This window comes from Ctenopharyngodon idella, chromosome 18 (genome assembly GCF_019924925.1).
Source record: "Ctenopharyngodon idella isolate HZGC_01 chromosome 18, HZGC01, whole genome shotgun sequence".
In the NCBI taxonomy this organism is placed as follows: Eukaryota; Metazoa; Chordata; class Actinopteri; order Cypriniformes; family Xenocyprididae; genus Ctenopharyngodon; species Ctenopharyngodon idella.
Genome location: NC_067237.1, coordinates 30989165 through 31012240, shown reverse-complemented (window position 1 = coordinate 31012240; position 23076 = coordinate 30989165).

Here is a 23076-nt window from a genome sequence, read left to right as displayed (position 1 = left end):
TGAGTGAGTGAGTGAGTGAGTGAATGAATTGAGTGAATGAGTGAGTGAGTGAGTGAGTGAGTGGAGTGAATGAGTGAGTAAATGGAGTGAGTGAGTGAGTGAGTGAGTGAGTGAGTGAGTGAGTGAGTGAGTGGAATAAGTGAGTGAATGAGTGAGTGAGTGAATGGAGTGAGTGAGTGAGTGAGTGAGTGAGTGAGTGAGTGAGTGAATGGAATGAGTGAGCGAGTGAGTGAATGAATGGAGTGAGTGAGTGAGTGAGTGAGTGAGTGAATGAATGGAGTGAGTGAGTGAGTGAGTGGAGTGAATGAGTGAGTAAATGGAGTGAGTGAGTGAGTGAGTGAGTGGAATAAGTGAGTGAATGAGCGAGTGAGTGAGTGAGTGAGTGAGTGAATGGAATGAGTGAGCGAGTGAGTGAATGAATGGAGTGAGTGAGTGAGTGAGTGAGTGAGTGAATGAATTGAGTGAGTGAGTGAGTGAGTGAGTGAGTGGAGTGAACGAGTGAGTGAGTGAGTGAATGAATGAATGGAGTGAGTGAGTGAGTGTGTGAGTGAGTGAGTGGAGTGAATGAGTGAGTAAATGGAGTGAGTGAGTAAGTGAGTGGAGTGAGTGAGTGAGTGAGTGAGTGGAATAAGTGAGTGAATGAGCAAGTGAGTGAATGGAGTGAGTGAGCGAGTGAGTGAATGAATGGAGTGAGTGAGTGAGTGAGTGAGTGAGTGAGTGAGTGAGTGAGTGAGTGAATGAATTGAGTGAGTGAGTGAGTGAATGAGTGAATGGAGTGAAAGAGTGAGTGAATGAGTGAGTGAGTGAATGGAGTGAGTGAGTGAGTGAGTGAGTGAATGAATTGAGTGAATGAATTGAGTGAGTGAGTGAGTGAGTGAATTGAGTGAGTAAGTGAGTGAGTGAGTGAGTGAATGAATGAATGAATGAATGAATGAATTTCATAGCCATAAAACTGATATTCTTTCTGATATTCTCAAAACAAGATTCTTTAAATAAAATAATTATATTTTTAAAAATAAATTAATATATTTTGTTTAAAATAAATAAATACATCTTTCTAATATTCTTAAAAAAATTTCTTTAATTAAAATAAATGTATTTTATTTCTAAATAAATAAATAGCTATAATTAATAGCTAAAAATATTATCATACACAATTTCAAACGATAGCATCACTACCACCTCACTATCAAGCAATGATTGTTTTCTTCATAGTAACATCACATTTTTACTATGCAAAAACTACATAGTATATTTTCATCATGTTAATTCTTATAATAACAAAACTATTATTGTAACTTTTTGCAATGTTCTAGCAAATCTTTTGGAATGGGTTCAAATATATCATACTGTTTGTGCCACACTATACTGAAGTTACAAGCATCGAGCAGCAATTATGAGCCACAATTACTATTAAATTAAGTCTCAGTGGCCCCTGGCACCTCACATTAATTAAAAATGTGTTATGAGTATCAAATGTTCAGCGAGAGAAAAATTTGTTTAGCAAGTTTGGAATTGACTATGGAAGCATGCAGCCGTCTCTATCAGCGCCGCAGGCCTGCAGCGTCCTGCATCTCAACAGCCTTTGATGGACCACTAAATGATGCTGTTTTCCTATAAGGTAATTTTTTCATAATGGATGTTTTGAAAAGTGATGAATTGCCCCTCGAAGGAAAACCTGACACACCGAGTTCTTTCCTCTAGCCTCCAAGCACAGTGATTATTATGGCAAATAAATGGCTTGCATTATTTATAATATGTAATAAAACTTTGGTGATACAATGCATCATTGTAATCTTCTTAGGATAATCTTTTAATTCCCTCATTATGAATTAGCGCGGAGTCTTACCTCAAGAGTAAGCCGGTGGAAACATTAGCTTAGCCCTGCTTTGATGTGTTACTGAGATTTAATTAGCAGAGTAGGCATAAGTCAAACTCCCCCCACAAGATAAACAAACCCACAATGCTTTGTGCCACATTAGACAGCTCAAAAACAGCACCGTCCCACACAGAGCCTCATGGAGTTTTCGATCATTCTGATTTTAAACCATCTCCTTCTAAAAGTTGAGCTGTTTCTGCCTCGTTGAGTGCGAAACATCTCGGTAATATCAACTCTGTAAACTGTATCATAAAGTAAATGATCATAACAATATAGCAATATATGCATCCTCCTTCACAGCGACTATCCATTTCTGACACGCCAGTGTTTTCCCTTTAAACTTACCCAGCATAAATGTTTAAAAGACCAAAAGATTTGTTGATTTAAATAAGAAAGGAGCATTATAACACCCAAAATTAGGAAGAGGAAGGAAAGAAAGTGAAAAAAGGGGCGAAAATATAGGCAAACTACAAAACTGAAGACAAAATAAAACAAAAAAGTGCACAGATGGAACACAAGGGAGTTCAACTAGGATACAAAAACAAATTTGAATCTGATTCAGATTCCTTTCAATCTGGGGGGGGGGGACACATTAGCGTGCTCCAGACACATTAGCGTGTCCGCCATCTTAAAATGGTCAGTGTGTCATCACTCACAGTAAGAATCAATGATGCAACAATGTTGTGTATCTTCTGGTTGTGAAACCGCAAAGCTTTAAATTCCCAAAGAAATGGGATAACCTTTCACAGGTGAGAATGTGTTGGTTTGTTTTCATATGTATTAAAGGGTTACTTCACCCAAAAATGAAAATTCTGTTATTAATTACTCACCCTCATGTAAGACCATGGTTCATCTTTGGAACACAAATTAAGATATTTTTGATGAAATCCGATGGCTCAGTGAGGCCTCTATTGCCAGCAATGTCACCAAACTTCTCAAGATCCAGAAAGGTACTCAAAACATATTTAAAACAGTTCATGTGACTACAGTTGTTCAATCTTAATGTCATGAAGCGACGAGAATACTTTTTGTGCGCCAAAAAAACTAAATAACAACTTATCAACAATATCTAGTGATGTCTGATTTCAAAACACTGCTTCATGAAGCTTCAAAGCTTTATGAATCTTTTGTTTCGAATCAGTTGTTCGGAGCACCAAAGTCACGTGATTTCAGCAGTTTGGCAGTTTGATGCGCGATCCGAATCACTGATTCGAAACAAAAGATTCGTAAAGCTTCGAAGCAGTGTTTTGAAATTGGCTATTGCTAGATATTGTTGAAAAGTCGTTATTTTGTTTTTTTGGCGCACAAAAAGTATTCTCGTTGCTTTATAATATTAAGGTAGAACCACTGTACTCACATGAACTGTTTTAAATATGTTTTGAGTACCCTTCTGGATCTTGAGAGGTTTGGTGACATTGCTGGCAATCCGCTTAAGTTGTGACGTAAGGAACGGCGTTTCTGGGTCCAAGCCTCAACTCGTTCCACTTGCAAATGCCATCGACGGCCGTTTATGAGTGCTATTTATTCATATTAAACATCAAACATTTTAAAAAGTTAAACATTTTAAATACTTACAGTCTACACAACAGTCTCCATGCTCACAGCGTCACAGACATTAATATTTTAACGATTTATAAAAGATGAATCACTGTCTGGCCATCTGGAATTTTGGTATGGAGATAGAGGTTATGATTATAATTTTTTTGTAGTATTACACCACATTGTGTGTGTATATTAGCACCGTTTGTTGTTTTTCTTGTGGTATGAGATAGAGCGTTTGGACCCTGAAGCGCTACCACGTGACATCAGACTTAAAAACCGAATGGAGGCCTCACTGAGCCATCGGATTTCATCAAAAGTATCTTAATTTGTGTTCCGAAGATGAACGAAGGTCTTACAGGTGTAGAACGACATGAGGGTGAGTAATAAATAACATTATTTTCATTTTTGGATGAACTAACACTTTAACTCAATATTACAGGTTTTGTATAACTTGTATAACTTGTGTTAGTTTAGCAAAATCATGTGCTGAAGTCTACTGGAAATATAGATATTCATAAATGCATCTACGGTTGCAAACTATGGTTGCAGACACTCAGTCAACTTGCTTTCGAGTGTTCACGGACTGGCTATGACCATTCCAATATGGCGGACGGCTTACGTATAGTGGCCAATACAAAACAGCAATTCAAAATAACTTCAGCAATAACATTCTAACTTCTGAGTGGTTGTTAAGGTGTTGCTAGTGTGTTCTGGGTGGTTACTTACAACCCCAAGCTGTTGAAAATAACAATAAATAATAAATCACCACCAATATTGGTTAGATGTTACACTTGCAAAACAATCTGAAGTGACATATACCAAGAATAAAATATATAGTCCTATTTGTACAGGAATCACAAACGCTGGAAGGATCTTCTGTGGTCTTAATACAATATGTGCACTGATCGTCATGACAACAGTAAAGATGGTGTTACACAACATTCCATCAATAGAATAATACAGACATTCAAATACCATTAACAGAAACGATGGTTATAAAATTAATTTGGTTCCGGTATTTATTTCATAAAAGGATCCGGCTCTCGATTCCCAACCGAGACCAGTCACTTAAAATGAGTGCTTGCTGACAGCTTCCTATTTGTGTGAGAGTTTATTATTCGGAGCTCTCCGAGCGGCTGGGTGTCTCTCCAGGGAATGCGATAACAGTAGGGGACCAGACGAGGAGGACTAAATGTTCTGTATGCATAACCCTTCCCGTGCCCCTCTGCCCCATACCCACAGAAATTGGACAAGGAGAGATATTAGAGCTGAAGTTATATCTGTGGACGTGGCCGAGGGGCTGCACTGTCACACTGCATTCTGGGTATTTTTCTGGCAGAGCAGGTAAAAGCCATAGCTCTCCTGAATGATTTAACACACTGAAATGACACAGCACCCACAGAGTAATATCCAGGCGCTAATGCATCTCCTTAACGCTCTCATGTCGTCTGAATAGAAAATGTAGTCTGCTACAACCTCTCCGCTGGCATGAGAGATACACACCAGCCTGCATTATACATTAATGTTGCTTCTGAAAGTAGGAAACATGTACTGCAAAGAGTTCATAGGAATGTCTCGGGTTATTTCCAATTTAATGTGAACAGACAGCATCAACAACCCGCTGTCTGTTATCACAAAAAAATGATTTTGACTTGTCCCTCGGTTTGTAAAAGCTAATGGAAAGCATGTTTACAGTAATGCACAATGCAAGAAGGGTTTAAAAGCCAAAATGTGCTGCTTGTATTTCTGTTAAAGCACTTACATAAAATCTTCAGTAGAAATGTTTGTTATTTGAGCTGTAAAGTAGTTTACATCATCCTTTTGGGATGAAACTAGTTTTTCAAATGGATGAACTGAGTCATGTACACAGTTCTTTACAGAGAGTTTCGTCATGTCCCATTCATGTCCATTTATAGTTAGTCTCAGCCTCAGACATCACGCCCACGGACCGTGGGTTGAACATCTGATGCATGGGCACTCTCTCTCTCTCTCTCTCTCTCTCTCTCTCTTTCTCTCTCTCTCTCTCTCTCTGCCTGTGGCTCCGTCAGGGGCATAGGCCACCAAACAAGCTTTCTCCAGACATCTCGGCCATTCCAGCTGCCTCCACGGTTGTGGCCCATCCTCCTCAGGTCTGCCTCCAGATCATGTCGCCAGGTGTTTCTTGGTTGGCCGCTCTTCCTCCTCCCTTGGGGTGTTCCAGGTGAGGGCTTGCCTTGTGATGCTGTCTGCAGGCCTGCGGAGGGTATGTCCAATCCACCTCTAGCGTCTTTGGAGGATTTTTGCATTTCTTTGCGTTCACGCCATGTTGTAATTACCGTAAATAAAGCTCTATATGCTCTCTCACGGTACTTTGATGTCATAAGTATGTGAAGTTTGAAGCTCCATTGTTGCAGTAATCTTGCACAACTTTCTTGAATGAATAATTTATTAGATGCACGCCGGTCTGTTATCGTAGGCCCATAGACTTTACATTTTGTAGCCACTAAACATGACGTGGAAACAAATCGAACTGTGACTGGATGCTTTACATGTCGGTCAGACATCCTCTTGGGCGGTCCTTGGCCAATGAAAGCTGCGATGGAGTCCAGATCTTCTGCCATCAGTAGGCTATCCTCCCATGAGCCGCTTCTCTACTATGATCTCTAGTCATCTATCTTCTCTAAAATCGGTCATTTTCTAAAAAAAATAAAAATGTATATGCTTTATAAACACAAATGATCGCCTCGCAAGTGCTTCCGCCAGACCGCCTTCCGTATTCTTTAAAAAGCAGTACAGGTGCTGGTCATATAATTAGAATATAATCAAAAAGTTGATTTATTTCACTAATTCCATTCAAAAAGTGAAACTTGTATATTATATTCATTCATTACACACAGACTGATATATTTAAAATGTTTATTTCTTTTAATTTTGATGATTGTAACTGACAACTAAGGAAAATCCCAAATTCAGTATCTCAGAAAATTAGAATATTGAATATTGAACCTTTTCACAATAAATTAAAAGAAATAAACATTTTAAATATATCAGTCTGTGTGTAATGAATGAATATAATATACAAGTTTCACTTTTTGAATGGAATTAGTGAAATAAATCAACTTTTTGACCTGTATGTCCTACACCTTCCCTATTTAACTTACGGAAAAAAAAACGGAACTGGCGCTACGTCCGTTCCGTAAGTTGAATAGGGAAGGTGCAGGACATACAGCTTTTTGAAGAATACGAAAGGCGGTCTGGCGGAATTTTTTAGAAAATGACCAATCATTTCGCTAGATAAGACCCTTATTCCTCGTCTGGTATTGTTTAAAACCCTTTGAAGCTGAACTGAAACTGTAAGTTTGACCTTCAACCGTTTGGGGCCAATTGAAGTCCACTATAAGGAGAATAATCCTGGAATGTTTTCATCAAAAACCTTAATTTCTTTTTGACTGAAGAAAGAAGGACATGGACATCTTGGATGACATGGGGGTGAGTAAATTATCAGGAAATTTTTATTTGAAAATGAACTAATCCTTTAAGGCTGGAATACACTGCATGACAAATGTGGAGTCAATTATAATCTGAACAGATTTTAAAACACTATGTATCATACACTTAATGACTTTGTAAATGGTTACAAAAAAAAAATAAAAAAATAGGCATCATACACTAAAACGACTAAGGATCACACACACACACTAGACTTTGATGTCATTTTGAACATAACAAACTGACCCAGAAACATTAGCCTGATTGCTAGGAGACGAATTACAAATGAAAAAAAAAGTGTTCTAAAATCGGCTCAAAATATAACATATTTGATATCCTCCAATTGGATGGATTAATAGTCTGAAGCCTAAAAGCAGTATGTGCCCATCAATGACATGATTTTTTTTGTGAAATCTGTCAACCTCAAAACAGTCAAAAAACAGCAGACTGACTCTGACTTTAGCCTTTAGCTAGCCCAGCTGGGAACGGTTTGCGAAGTTTCATGCTGAGTCATGCTCAAGTGGAAAAGCAACTAGAACCATTGTCTGTCATGTTCAGAACAGTTCGGCACGATGGTTGAAAAGTGTTTTTGATACCACTAAAATGTATGTAGAAAGAAGAATTCAAAGGCCCAACAGTCACAAAATTCAACACATCCCCCAAAACTTGCAAACTCCTTTATTTGCTTAATTGCATTTCAAAGAGTTTTGCATAAATTCCTCACAGCTCTGTTTAACACATTTTATCATATGCAAATTCCACTGAATTTCCCCCTTACAATCAACAGAGAAAGTATGAAAAGTGTACAGCTTCTGTATAGGCCTACTTATAACTTTGATAACAGTTTTATCATTACTAGTCTCAATAACACATGTACACTCAGTTTCACACAAAAGGCTTAAGCCTAGACCCTTTCTAAAATGCATGTTTGAGTTGTTTTAACTGAAAGCATCTTTCACTGACATATCTTAAAATATATCAGTGCCATTGGTTTCACACATGTAACTTGCAGACTATATTTTTCCAGTAAATGCACCTGTCTTTCCATCTTTTATTGAGATAAAAGAAATTATTTTTAACAAATGACACCACCTATAAAAGGGATTGCACACCCAAAAATGAAAACTCATTTACTCACCCTCATGTCGTTTCAAACCCATATAATATTTTTCTGTGGAACACAAAAGAAGAGATCATTTAATGTATATCTGCTTGGGTGAATTCAATTCAGCCGATAGTTAAATGTGTGGATCTGTCTTATGAATAACATTTAAAAAAAACGGTTACCCATGAATCAATGACCTTGAAGTTGGCTGCAACAGTGGCTCCTTATGAATGAACCCACGAGCGTGCGCGCACACACACACGCACATCTATCAATCTCAGTTCGCGACTGGTCGGCATAATCATCTGTCACTGTCCTAATGGCCCTCTCCCTCAAGTCAAGATGATGAAAGTGTCGGGTAGACGAGGGATAGCTGGGGAAAAGTGTGAGGCTTCGGCTCGGTTCTCCTTCTCATTAACCTCAGTGATGGTCTGACAGACAGCTGTCGAGATGAGCAGTTGACTAGTATCTGTAGAAGATGAAAGGCTGGGTGAAAGAATGACAAAAAAAGAGATTGAGAGAAAGAGGGGGGAAAGAGCAATGAGAGACACAGCAGATGAAATCAGTCAGTGAAAGATTGAATAAGCTAGATATTGACATGTCATTAGCTTCACAAAAAGATCTAGATTAAAAGTTCAGGTCAAACTCAACCGACAAATCCCAGAGGTTGCTCTTTCATAACTCACTAACTTAATCGAGTTCTCAATCATGATTCATTCAAGTATCAAACATCTCATAATGTTCCCTAAAGGAAAAATGAATAGAAACTAGACATGTTTTACATATTTTTTCAAGAAAATGTGAGGGTCATCAGTGAGTTGAAAGATGCCAGGGTTTTTATTGGGTTTGCTTGTAAATAAATAAACGAATACATAAATTACATTAATTAATGTTGTGATTAATTAATTGGTAATTCTTTATAATTGGTCATAGTTAGTTAATAGTTCTTAATGAGGCTAATCTCATTCAGTAATTATTGACTGCCTAATAAGGAAATACAGTATCTCAGTCCTAAATTGGCTATTATTTACTGATTAGTTAATCTTGTTTCCATATTAGTTATTAGTAGTAGCTGAAGTGTTTATATAGTACTACTCATTTGTCCTGCAGTACTTCCTGCATAGTTACCTATTAATGACCGACCATAATTTTAAAGTGTTCCCGAAATGTTTTTCACCTGTTCATTATCCATCATTTAATCACTCAGCACAATAATTGCACTTCCATCCTCAACAATTTAAAAAATTTGATGATAAATATTTGATTTTTGATTGCAGACTTTAGCATTTTGGCAAATCTGAGCCCAGTTTGAGATATTGTTGAGATCTCTTCAGAAACTGGAGATGTGAAATTAGAAAGTTTTTTTCTCAGGAGAAACATGAGAAGCAGGAGATTTAAAAGTATTTGATTTCAACTAAATGTCATTAACATCTAAATCAATGGTTCTCAACTGGTGGGTGATTATGCAAATATGAGTCGCAAGGAAAATACAAAGTTACATGCAAAAAATCTAATACATCTAACCATGCATAATTAGTACAGCAAAATAAAAAATCAACTTTAAAAGCACAAATTCATATGTATAAATGTAATTATTTCATTTAGTTTAGTTTACCATAGTAAAACTGTTAACAATTAATTTTTCTTCCCTATGGGCCAGTCCACTTATGGTTCGGCGTGAGTGAGTTTCACCGCACATGGTTTCAGACATCTAAGCCAAAGTCCTAATCACTCTGAAGTGTGTGTAAGTAAGTGGGCATGCGTGGGCACGGGTGGGCTGTGACAGTCTGGCCACCCTGCGGTAATGAGAGTCAGGAAGAGGGTGATCAGAGACGAGGAATCACATCATTAGGACCACATTCCCTTGCAGTCAAGAGCAAGAGAGAAAAAGAGACAGAGCAGTCAGTCACTCCACTGAACAGATCAAACTCTAATGAGCCTGTCTCTTTGTTCTGCACCCAGGCTTCTGATGCACTCCTGCCACACACACACACACACACACAAACAGTGACAGCAAAGGCAGAAAGACAAATACTCAAATAACTGTCTATACATGAAGAGACTCTCTGTGCATCTTTATTTGTCAGAGACTCTGAGCTATGGCAGATTGCATATGAAGAATATCGCTCTGTTCCAAAACCTACTGAGCTGCCTTTGTAGGCAGCATTTTAGCATTATAAGCGTGTTTCAGAGTCAGATTTTGTTGTGAAAGGTTGGCCGTGAGATTAGAATCAGGCTAGGAAAGCAGCATGAAGCAACATGCTGTATGTATATATGAGTTGTAGGTAAAGTATGTAGGCTACTTTACCTTCAACAGTAAGTATGTACTTTTAGTGCAAGTAAGCAACTAGGATGGAGCATGTGTGCAAAAGAGACTTTAGCTATGGTAAATAAATGCACATGCACTACAGGTCAAAAGTTTGGCATTCGTGAGATTCTGTGAAGTAGAATTCAACACTTGGGGAACTATGGGGAACGCCGTCAGCATGACCGGTGTCTGAAGCACTTGTGCCAACACAACAATCTCACTGGCCGACAACAGTCCATGCTGTCACTACTACCGGAGCACCCGTGAGTATAAGAAGGTACCTGAAATGTACGTGTTAAGGGTCTCAGACTTAGGGGACATCTGCGCCGGCAGTAAAATGATACACAGGTGATGTGCACATGTGAATCAGTGAATAAACTGTGAAAAACACAAAAACACAGAGAAGTTTACGTCTTTCTGCAGTTGCAGTCAGTTTATTACTAAAATAAGTCCTTGTTAAGTTCGTCAAATTCTGAAAATTCAACATTTCAAAACCCAACAAAGTTCTCAAAGTGCATTTGGGAAATACAATTGTACAAACAACAAATCTTTTAAACATTTGACTAATAGAAATGTATTTGTTTCACTTCAATTTTACATATGCACCCACACACACTGAAAAACGCATGTGCTAAACACTCAAAATGGCAACAGAAAAGAAAAAACATGCACTGAGAAATAACTCTAAAACACTCTTAAACCAATAATACAACATATGACATGGATTCAATACTTAAACATGATAAAACATCTCTTTAAAATATAAACAAATTTAAAGGGTTAGTTCATCCAAAAATGAAATTGCTGTCATTAATTACTCACCCTCATGTCGTTCCAAACCCGCAAGACCTTCGTTCATCTTCGGAACACAAATTAAGATATTTTTGATGAAATCCGAGAGGGTTTTTTTATCTCCCATAGAACCACATTGACATTCCCACATTCAAGGTCCAGAGAAGTAGTAAAAACATTGTTAAAATAGTCAACGTGACTACAGTGGTTAAACCTTAAAGGGAACCCCTGGTGTTAAGACTTGTATGGCTTAATATAACGTAAATGATGTCTCTTACTGAAATATGTAGTAGAAAATCCATGAAAGATTTACGTTAAAAAATCCATGACATATTTTGACAGATTTGGACAATGGGCGGCGCCATTTTGTTTAGGTGCACAGTGCGTTCTATGTCGATGACGTCAAATGGTTGCAGTCACTGAGCTACTGACACTGTCACATTGCTATTTTTACCGCAACACAACTCGGAATATAATATACGATGCCACATTGTGCAGCTTTTGGTTGTAATTTTCAGTCGATGAGCCACAAGAGAAGCGATGTAAGTCTTTACTGCTTTACTAGCGATAAGAGGAGAAAAGAATGGGAAGTTGTGAAAAATGTGGATGAATAAAACTTCCTAAAGATCCGCGTCTTTGTTCTCTTCACTTTAGCCCTGATGCCTGATTTTTGACACCTGAGGACACACACGACCTGTCCGATATATGTGTTTGGGTGAGGAGCACACATGTTCACTTCTTGAGGGAGCTGAATGTGCCCATTTGTGAGAGATTCACAATGAGGAACTATTCTCGAGGGATGTGGGACAGGTGTCTGCGCCCCTCGGCTCAGGGTGTAACCGGCCCTGCGGTAACTGAGGCACAGTGGAGACTGAAGTCGTGAGGATTGCAGGTCGAGCTGGCTGAGGAGTTTAAGAAAGAATGTCTCTCGCGCGTTCGTCAGTCACCAGCTTGATAGCATGTGGCTGGCACCATCCAACAAGGATGAGGCGGATGTGGTTGAGGAGGGTGAAGATATCGCTTGTAGTGAGCCCTCTCAGCCTGCCAGCCCCGCATACGAGTAGTTGCTGGAGGTAACTAGTAGATTGGAGCACCACGACTAGATTGTATCTAGTTTGGGGGCGTGAGAGACAGTAAGTAGTTCGTGGCAGACTCGACGAGTGGTTCCTGTCGTGGCCATAACCACCTCGCTCCAATGAGCCTTCCGTTTCTTACAGAACTTCACGCTGAGATGGAGAAGTCGTGAAAGAGGCCATATTCAGCTCACATCTATCTCTTTCAGCATTCAAACTATTCCATTCTGGAGGGATGGTGTGAATAGGGATATGTGAGCATGCTTCTACTGATGTGCCACTTGCGGGCTCTCTCTCAGAGTGAAGCATCCTCTGTCTAAGCTAGTATGGACAACCTTGTGCTTGAATGGCGACAGCAGGTCAGGCCAGTGGCACCTCTGTAGAGTCAATTTATGAAGCAGGCATTCCCTCAGCATGGCGAAGTGGGTATTTGTTGGTGGATTTTCAGTGTGGTAGTGACGTCATGGACTGTCTTCAGCCACTGAAATTTTTGTGTCGGCACACATGCTTCAGACACCGGTCACACTGATGGCATTCCCTATAGCGTCAATCCAGACTCAGTGTCTCGTTCCCCTTCTCAGGGAACCATGGTTAAAGTCGTAACCTGAGACATTTTTGAAAGTGGTCTCTTATGTTCACTAAGTCTTAATTTATTTGATCAAAAAAATAAAATAAAATTTAAAAAAAAAATTAAAAAATTCAAATTTCAAATAACTGTTTTTGGTTCCACTTTATTTTAAGGTGTCTGTGTTACAGAGTAATTTTTATTTAAGTACTGAGTAATATTCATTAACAACATGTACTTACTATAGGGTAGGGTTAGTAAAATGGTTTGGTTTAGGGTTAGTTCCCTGCCTTGTAATTATACATAATTTACTGTTATTACTATAGTAAGTACATGTAACATGTGTAACAAGGACACTGTAAAATCAAGTGTTACCCTGTTTTCTATTTGAATATGTTTAACATGTAATTCATTCCTGTGATGGCAAAGCTGAATTTTCAGCATCATTACTCCAGTCTTCGTTGTCACATGATCCTTCAGAAATCATTCTAATATGCTGATTTGGTACTCAAGAAACATTTTTTATTATTATCAGTTGAAAACAGTTGTGTTGTGCTGCTTAATATTTTTGTGGAAATCGTGATACATTTTTTTTTTTTTTTAAGGACTCTTTGATAAAGAGAAAGTTCAAAAGAACAGCATTTATTTGAAATTGAAACATTTGTAACATTATAAATCTTCACTTTCACTTTTGATCAATTTATACTTGCTGAATAAAAATATTAATTTTATGTTTTTAAAAATAAATCTTACAAGAACTACCGCAGACTTTTGAAAGATAGTGTATGCATTTATTTAATTTGCATTCAAAGTGAACATTTTATCTTCTATCTATCTATCCGAGAATTGAACTCATCTCAGTGTTGCTAGTATTTGGCTTGAAAAGTTCAGAAACTTTGGGTTAAAAAAAAACTCTAAAATGTCCTACCTGTCATCTCTAAACATTCACCCACAGGGTCAAACATCCCTCTGACATTCAGGAAAAGCGCAGCCTTCTGATGCACCTGAAATGCGGGAAAATAACTGTCAGCTTAAAACATTTTCATCTGGCAGATGTGCTTATCCAAAGTGACTTACAGTGCATTCACGGTATATATTTGATCAGTATGTGTATTCCCAGAGAAGCATCATGCTTTATAAACTGAGCAGCAGATCTGTACTCATTGCTATAAAAAGGAAATGTCAGAATCAAGAACGCTACTCTACTTTGTCCAGACTTCATCAGTGTGCAGTTCACCGCTTGTGTACAGCGCATTTCCCTTTATACGCTGAGCTGCACTTCTCCTTGAAAGTGTGTTTTGTTCTTATTACCAGTAAAGGCCACCCCTTCATTTCTGCCTCTCATCTGCCTCTCATCTGCCTCTGTCGGCAGTGAGACGTGAAGAGGCACTTTTGACACCTCTTCCCCATCTGTGCTCCCACACAAAGGCCTTCTGAACAAGTTCTCTTCAGATTCCATTTGCTCTCAGCCTGTTTATCTCCCTGATCGCCCGCCGTCCAGGGGAAACCCCACACTTATCTGAGCAAAGAGACAAAAAAAAATAAAAAATTACGTGAGCTTTGAGAGAAAGAGACAGAGAAGGAAAGGTAGTCTCAGATCTCGTTACCTCTGCGCAGAAGTGAGGAAGACAAGCGGCTGAAATATATATCTCTTGACGTCTCACTAATGGACTCCCTCCTCTTTTGTTTCACTGCTATCATTCAGCTTAGCTCTGTGGACCAGAAGTTTGACAGTATTCACAGATTCTTCAAAAGCCCTGCTGATCGTTTATTGTGAAAATGCAAATCGTTGCCTGTATTATAACTGGGCTGGTTATCTTCTATGACTTGTAACCTTCACAGTGATTTTCAAGTGGATTTACATGTCGATGTGTTCCTCTGTGAAAACTCTGGCTTAGATGGCTATAGGTGCAACATACAGGAGTTAAAGTAGGCCGAAACCATCCAGAACGGCACCTTTGAAAATAAAAAAAAATTTGTCCAGTTTGCCATGCTCAAAAAAAAAAAAAAAAAAAAAAAAAAGTTTTAAGTTCATTAAATTAAAGGGTTAGTTCACCCAAAAATGAAAATTCTGTCATTAATTACTCACCCTCATGTCATTCCACACCTGTAAGACCTTCGTTCATCTTCAGAACACAAATTAAGATATTTTTGATCAAATCCGATGGCTCAGTGAGGCCTCCATTGACAGCAAGATAATTAACCATTTCAGATGCCCAGAAAGCTACTAAAGACATATTTAAAACAGTTCATGTGACTACAGTGGTTCAACCTTAATGTTATCACACGCTCACACCACATGGACTTTCAGTTTGTTTGTTTTCATCAGTCTCATGTGCTCCTTTGTTCTGTTTTCCCGCCACAGTCCGTCACCATGGACACTGCACTAATCATCACAGCTGTTTGTCATTTGAGTTAATCGTCTGTGTATTTAAGTTCAGTTCAGCTGATGAGTCTTGATCTGATCTCATTTCGGTTATGGTTGTGTTGCTTGCTTCTCTGTTGGATCGTACCTGTTTATGCTCATCTTCGTGTGTTTACACAACCAGTGCGTTACAAATGTTATGAATCGACGAGAATACCTTTTGTGCTAAAAAAACAAAAAAAACAAAACGACTTTATTCAACAATATCTAGTGCCAAAGTCACGTGATTTCAGTAAACGAGGCTTCGTTATGTCATAAGTGTTTCAAAATTTCAATGGTTCACCACTGGGGGGCGTGACTCTGACAGTTTGATACACACTCCGAACCACTGATTCGAAACAAAAGATTCGTAAAGCTTCGAAGCTTCATGAAGCAGTGTTTTGAAATCGACCATCACTAGATATTGTTGAATAAAGTTGTTATTTTGTTTTTCTTGGCACACAATATTAAGGCCGAACCACTGTAATCATATGGACTGATTTAAATATGACTTCAGTAGCTTTCTGGGCATTTGAAAGTGTTAATTATCTTGCTGTCAATGCAGGCCTCACTGAGCCATGGGATTTTATCAAAAATATCTTAATTTGTGTTCCAAAGATGAACAAAGGTTTTACGGGTGTGGAATGACATGAGGGTGAGTAATTAATGACAGAATTTTCATTTTTTGGTGAACTAACCCTTTAAGCTTACCTCTAGTTACTGGTGACATTTTCAGCTTGAAAAGCATTCAAAATGTGCAAGAGTCAATGAAAGCAAATGAAAACACTTTTTGTGTTTGTTTTCTAGCAAATATATCTATGTTCTTGGCTACAAATCAAACAATGTGGACTGATGACGGTCAAAAGTCCAACTATGACAGAGAATCTAGAGAAATATTTCAGACACCCATTCACAAACAAAACCTAATTGGTAGAAAAATCTGAGAAGGCCATCCTATATATGCCAAAATGATCCAAAAATCCATTAGCAGCTGCAGTGCAGAAAAGGTTATGTTTACTGGCAATCAAACAGCAAATAAAAATGTGAATCAACAAACCAATGCTAACGACTTAATGTCGTAAGTGGTGTCTGCATTCATTTACATAAAAAGGGGCAAATGAGGACAGCTTAAATGGTCCAATCTTATTATCTTTTCACTTATTATAATCTAGCTACATCCCTTAGACCAGTTGACTTACAAACCACCTCTATGAATTTACACAGTATATATATATATATATATAAACAACATCAGCATCATCATGTTACAACTGGGCTAAAGAAAAAACCCACAGCACCTTTTCCGAACATTATCCCAAATGAACTCACAACTTCTACCTCACTCTCTACTAAGCACCTACAGTACGGAGGAGTGTATTTGACCTTAATTCCCTATAAAGCTATACAGTATATACATATACATGACATTTCAGATGAACATTTAATGGAGGCATAAATATTCACTACATTGCATCATTTAAATTATACATGCATTAGGAATTCCATAAGAACACTGTGTGTTTTAAACAGAATACTAATGTATGTAACCCACTGAAAGCTTAGAAATAGTTAACATCAAAATGACATTTAGGATGTGGTGCAGAAAATACATTTCATTCTCCCACAGTACTGTACATCTGTGTGAAAAGAATAAAATATAATACTGTCTTTGTTCATATGCAAGTGTAAGTTCCTGGTTTTCTGCACACAGTCTGTGAGTTTGTGTGTGTGTGTGTGTGTGTGTGTGTGTGTGTGTGTGTGTGTGTGTGTGTGTGTGTGTGTGTGTGTGTGCGCGTGTGTGTACGAGCGTGAGAAGCATCTCCTCACACAGAGTAATCTGCATAAATTTCAGCCCCCTCAGCATTGCACTTATGATTTGAACAGAAATTTAATTAAAGTATTTTTTCACTCACTTATATGAAATTGCTTAATTACAAACAACAATAATGGCATCATATCAGTGAGTGCTGGGAGGAAGGACAGAGAGTGGGCATTAAAACACCATCTTTGATGCTATGGTAATGTTATGACAATGTAGAGGATCGTTAGGCCTACAGTAGGCGGAGGAGATCTTCCTAACGTTTATTAATCTTACAGGACATGAAATTTTATTTGCCCAAATTAACCACTTCTGTAACGGGTGTCAGGGGAGAATATAAAAGACCCCATGAATTAATATTTTTCTGTAGCTTTTAGTCCTTATCTGTCATCTTTGAGGACAATCTGCTATAGTACATTACTTCATTACTTTCAATAGGAAATCAACACAGCAAAGAAAACTCATGCTGTCTTTTAAGATTTATGAACTATCTGCAAGTGTTATGGTGCCACCAGGTACAGTGGTCATGTATAGGGTATTCAAATGAAATGGAAAACCATAAAAACTGTCCAAGAAAACAAAAACATGGTATTACAATATGCAGGGGGAAAAACACCCTAATACCATGGTACTTTATGAAACTTTTTTGTAAGTGTTCAAACAAATACTGCAGTAAAAACAGCCCAACTGCAGTTTTTTAGGCATACAAGACAAACAACAGTGGTCTCTTGAAAAGAGCACCAGGAGCAACTCCATTGCTTGTTTAAGCACATAACTCAATTTGAAATGCTAATACTGGCATGAGCACACGACTACGAAATTTCCTTTCAGGCAATTACTGCTTTTGTATTTCGCCGAAAGCTGCATGCAGCACATATATTATACGCTGTGGATAAAATTAATTGAGAATTTGGGCCTCAAATAATTCGTACAGAGCGAATTTGAATTTCAGATGAGTACAGTGGCGTATTTTCCCCCTTCATGAACATGCTTCTTCAGGCAGCTTGAGGAGGCTCAGAGTTTGCAAAGGAGTGATGCGAGAATGATAATGAGTTTCGCAGCATTCATCCAGCATGCATTGCTGAGATCATTTTAGCAGATTAGTTAAAGTGGAACCACAGCACCCAACAGCCCATCTTAACGGCGGCAAAATAGGGCCAAACGCTACTGAGTGAGAACGGCATACGTAATGAGATCGAGAAACCTCGCGCTATAACTCCTAGAAAAAAAATGGTCACACTACATTTTAAGTATGCAAAATTATTTTGTGTCCACAACAAATATTGGCAGGATATGATGCTTCTGTTTTGAATTATAAATTCAGAATGTTAAAATATGCCATCTACATCAGTTTCCCACGACTGAAAACCACAGCATATCTTCTTAATTGAAGTTTGCATCCTTTTTAACTTGTATTGCCAAAATGAGAATTTCATTCTCAGTCAAGAGTCAATCTGTGGTGTTAACATTGTCTGCTGCTCAAATGTCTTTTCGTTATGCAAATTTGCAGCTCCACAAAACTTGAACATGCATATGAATGGCAATGAATGGGACATAAAGTCTAGTGTGATCGTCCGTTTAACATGGTTTTTGCTGCCCAAGCAACCTTTAATGGTTTCCATACATTTCATGATCTGAAGATGCAATTAGATAGTCAGAAAACGGTCCTCTTCAAGGGTCATTAACTGCACATACACTACTGGTCAAAAGTTTGGAATAATTAAGATTTTTTTTTTTTTTTTTTGGAGAGAAGTCTCCTATGCTAATAAAATACAGCAAAAAAGGTAATATTGTCAAATATTATTACAATTTAAAATAACTGTGTTATGAGGTTTGTGTTCAGGGAAGAAGGTGACGGGAACCTCCGAACGTTCAACAAACTTAATAACCAAACAACAAAACGAAAGTAAAGCGGCAGCCCTTCACAGATGACTGTCGCATATAATATAACAACAACATAAAGTCCAGGCCTGGTCCTCTCGTCACTCTTCCTTTTATCCTTCCAGAGCTCCTTCGTGGGATTTGAGACCGCTCATTGGAGTTTAATCTCTGTGCGTTGGAGATTAATATTTTGTAAATAATTTGGTAAATTGTTTTTTGTTTTGTTTTTGTTTTTTGCACAAACAAAGTACTCATGTCAATTCATAAAATTGAGGTCAAACCACTGGAGGCACATTACTTTAATGATGTCTTTACTACCTTTCTGCAGTTATTTGCGGAATTATCATCTTTACGTGGGTTGTGTATCGGCACGGCTCCTCAATGCGGATGAATCTAATGTTTGCTGTCAGTCACCACATCGGTGTGGATACTGTACTTCAGAATCACAGATTCTACATATTGGAAATATGACCAAAATAAGAATTTTCACCGGAAAATGTCATCTGAACAAGTAAGTAACACTTTTGTTCTGACCAACTGAGAAAAAAAGCATTACAATAAATCACACTAACAATGGTGATTAAATCTAACAATTGCTTAGCTCGGATCACGTCAAACCGTGTAAATTATTATTATTATTATAATTTGTTCTAAAATTGTTAATGTTAACAACATCAGCATTGCGTAACTATGTGTCTTTAGTGTGTATTAGCGTTAAATATAGATTTCAATTTCTGTAGCCACTCCGCAGTCCGAAGTCTCTTGCTTTTGACTACGGGTGAATCTCCATTTGTCACTGATGATTGTCATTTGGACCTTTCTGGATTACAATCCGCCATCAAAATGATAAGTTTAATTATTCCAGCTGCTGTGAGAAAAGGCTATAAATGATCTGTCACATGCCTTATAGTTTACTAGCTGGGACTCCTTCTTTATGTAAACAGACGTGACGCAAAGACGAACGGCGGCATGCTCAAATTTCCAGCGGAAACCTACCAGTACCACTCGAATTAGAAAACATTATTACAAGCTTACCATTGTGAATCGGGCTAAGGTAAGGAGATAGTTTTGAACACTGGCTGGCTGGTTATGTACTTGCTCAAAAATTGATTTTGGATCATTTTTAACCAAAAAAATTTACAGACTGCAGCTTTAATTTCTTTAAAATCTTGCTTCCCCAAACTTTTGAATGGTATCACGGTTTCAACAAAAAATATCAGCAGCACTTGACCAGGTAGTGTATAGTGTCTCACCATCTTGCTATAAGGATATAATGCTTGTCTACCAGGAATAAAATCCAAAGAACATATGCATTACCACAAAACAGGAGAAGAAAACAAGTAAATCCTCCAAATCCTCATATGCATTATAAGCCTGATGTTTACTGTATTACAAATAAAGCAACTCACCTGTGAAAGATCCTAATGTACATGGCTGTTTAGAGTTGCTACAATGAACTGTGCCAATACAATACACATTGGAAGCAGAACCAGAGGACTGTAGTGCCCAACAGTGCTTTGATGCCAAGATACTGATATCATCAGGTGGGAGAGTGAATGTCAATATATTCTTAAAAATAAAAGCTCCAAAAGGGCGTTTTCACAGCAATGCAATAGAAGAACTATTTTCAGCTCCCCAAAGAACCTTTTGTTGAATGGAAAGGTTTCATAGATATTAAAAGTTCTTCATGGAACCATCAATGCCAATAGTGTAGGAACATGTTAGAGTAGAGAACAAAATGTCAATATCACCTTATAGTTACACTGTATAGAACATGCATTTATGGATGTTTCCACATGACTGCCTCCCATCTCTCAGGACTCACTAAAGCAACAGGTGCACTCAGCATCTGGAATACATTCCATAAAGGAAAGATTTGGTTAGTAATTGGCTTCTATCCACGTCACTTTTGACTTTTAACTCCCATCGAAAAGTTCCTCAACTTTAATTGACTCTTCTGCCAGTGGGGGCACAGGCGGCTTGCGTCGTGGGCGTCTGTCCTCATTTCTCTCGTGGTTATTTAAACCCTCTGTGTCAGCCGAGAGATTAGACGGGTGTACGGAGCCATCAATAACAACGTTTCTGCACCCGTCTCCCGGGCCGGCACTGATGATGGAGCGAGTGGAACCGTTGCTTGGTAACGGACGGATGGTCTTATTCACGGCAGAATCACTGCTCTGATGAACTGCACCCATTTTTTCTCCCACAGACTGGCATACATCCAAAACACCAACCCAATTGCTTCCTGCGCAAAGCCGAGTAGGGGAACTAATCTCAGTTGAGTTTGGTAGCCCGATTTTTAATTTTCTTCTATTTTGCTTTGGAAGCCGCAACTCCAGCACCCGAAAACCTGCACTGCTTCCTGTTTTAAAAAGATAACTACATTTGTTTTATTGTACCTGCAGGATTCCTCTATATCAGGGGTGGGGAATGTTGATCCTGGAGGGCCATTGTCCTGCAGAGTTTAGCTCCAACCCTAATTAAACACACCTGAAGCTAATCGAGGTCTTCAGGATTACTAAAGTTACAGGCAGGTGAGTGGGTTTTTTTCAGGGTTGGAGCTAAACTCTGCAGGACATTGGCCCTCCAGGATCAACGTTCCCCACCCCTGCTCTATATATTACAGATCTGTAGAGATCATTAACCTTATTAATTAACTGCAGACTAACTTTAATTCATTCTAAAGATACTGGAAGCAAGTTCTAGTCACAAGAGTTTACTGACCTAGCAGATCACTTAATATTGAATATAGTTTAATGCTCCGTTTATATCATTTTGAGGTTACTTCCGGAGTTTTAGACTATAAAAATCATTAGTCTTTTCCAAACTCGTAATTGCAACTTGGAAACTATCACATAAAACCAACCAAAACGACAGCAGCTTCAACAGTCAAAGACCCCATGATATTAAATTATTCATTTTATCAATAATTTTGTAGCTTTAAATTCGTGACTGTTAGCTTTATAGTCAATGTTTATTTACTGTATATAGTACATTTAAAGGATAGTTAACCCAAAAATGAATTAAATAAGGTGGTTAAATACTCACCCTCATGTCGGTGAAAAAATATAATTTACCACTTTATTTAGAAAATATTAATCTCCAACGCATATGTGTTTTGTTGAAGCATTGTTGCGTGAATGTTGGAGAGTAATATTTTGTATATAAAGTGGTAAATTATGTTTTTCTGTGCAAACAAAGCACTCACGTTGCTTCATATAACTGAGGTTAAACCACTGGAGGCACATTACTTTAATGATGTCTTTACTACCTTTCGGCTTGAAAGTGGTAGCTGCGTATAGGCTGTCAGTGGAGGGACAGAAAGCTCTCAGATTTCATTAAAAAGATCTTCATTTGTGAAGAACGAATGTCTTACGGGTTTGAAAAGACATGAGGGTGAGTAACTAATGACAGAATTTTCATTTTTGGCAACTACCCTTTAAAAGCATTTATACATACATACATACATACATATATATATACATATATACATATACACACACACACACATATATATATATATATATATATAAACCCGTAAGACATTCGTATTTTGACAAGATGACAAGATCTCAGAGTTAAACTGTGTCAGAAAAAAATTATCTTAATTATGTCAGATAACACTTAAGCAAAACATGGTCAGGTCAAAGTGTCTGAATAATTTTTGGTCCCAAATTTTTATCAGTTTTACCGATAGTCCACTGTATGGAGAATTTTTTGGGTATAATATGTCACAGCTTACTTTATTTTGCTATCCTCACTTACAAAACTATAGTGTCCTGCACCCACTAGTAAAAATATATAAAAAATTATTTCTAGTCTGAATAATTTTTGGTTTGACTGCATATATATATATATATATATATATATATATATATATAGTGGTAAATAAAGTGGTAAATTATATTTTTTTCACTGACATGAGGGTGAGTATTTAATCACCTTTAATTAAATTTTTGGGTGAACCATCCCTTTAAATGTACTATATACTGTAAATAAACATTGACTATATAGCTAAAGCTAACAGTCATGGATTTAAAGCCACAAATGTATTGATAAAATGAATAATACATACATGGAAACTGTTAAACTCAGGATAATTTGATGAACAGAAAATGCAAAAGACCCAAATTTATTTGAAATAGAAATTTATAAATGTCTTTACTGTCACATTTTTTATCCATTCATTGCATCCTTGCTGAATAAAAGTATCCATTTCATTTTTCTTTTTAAATCTTAC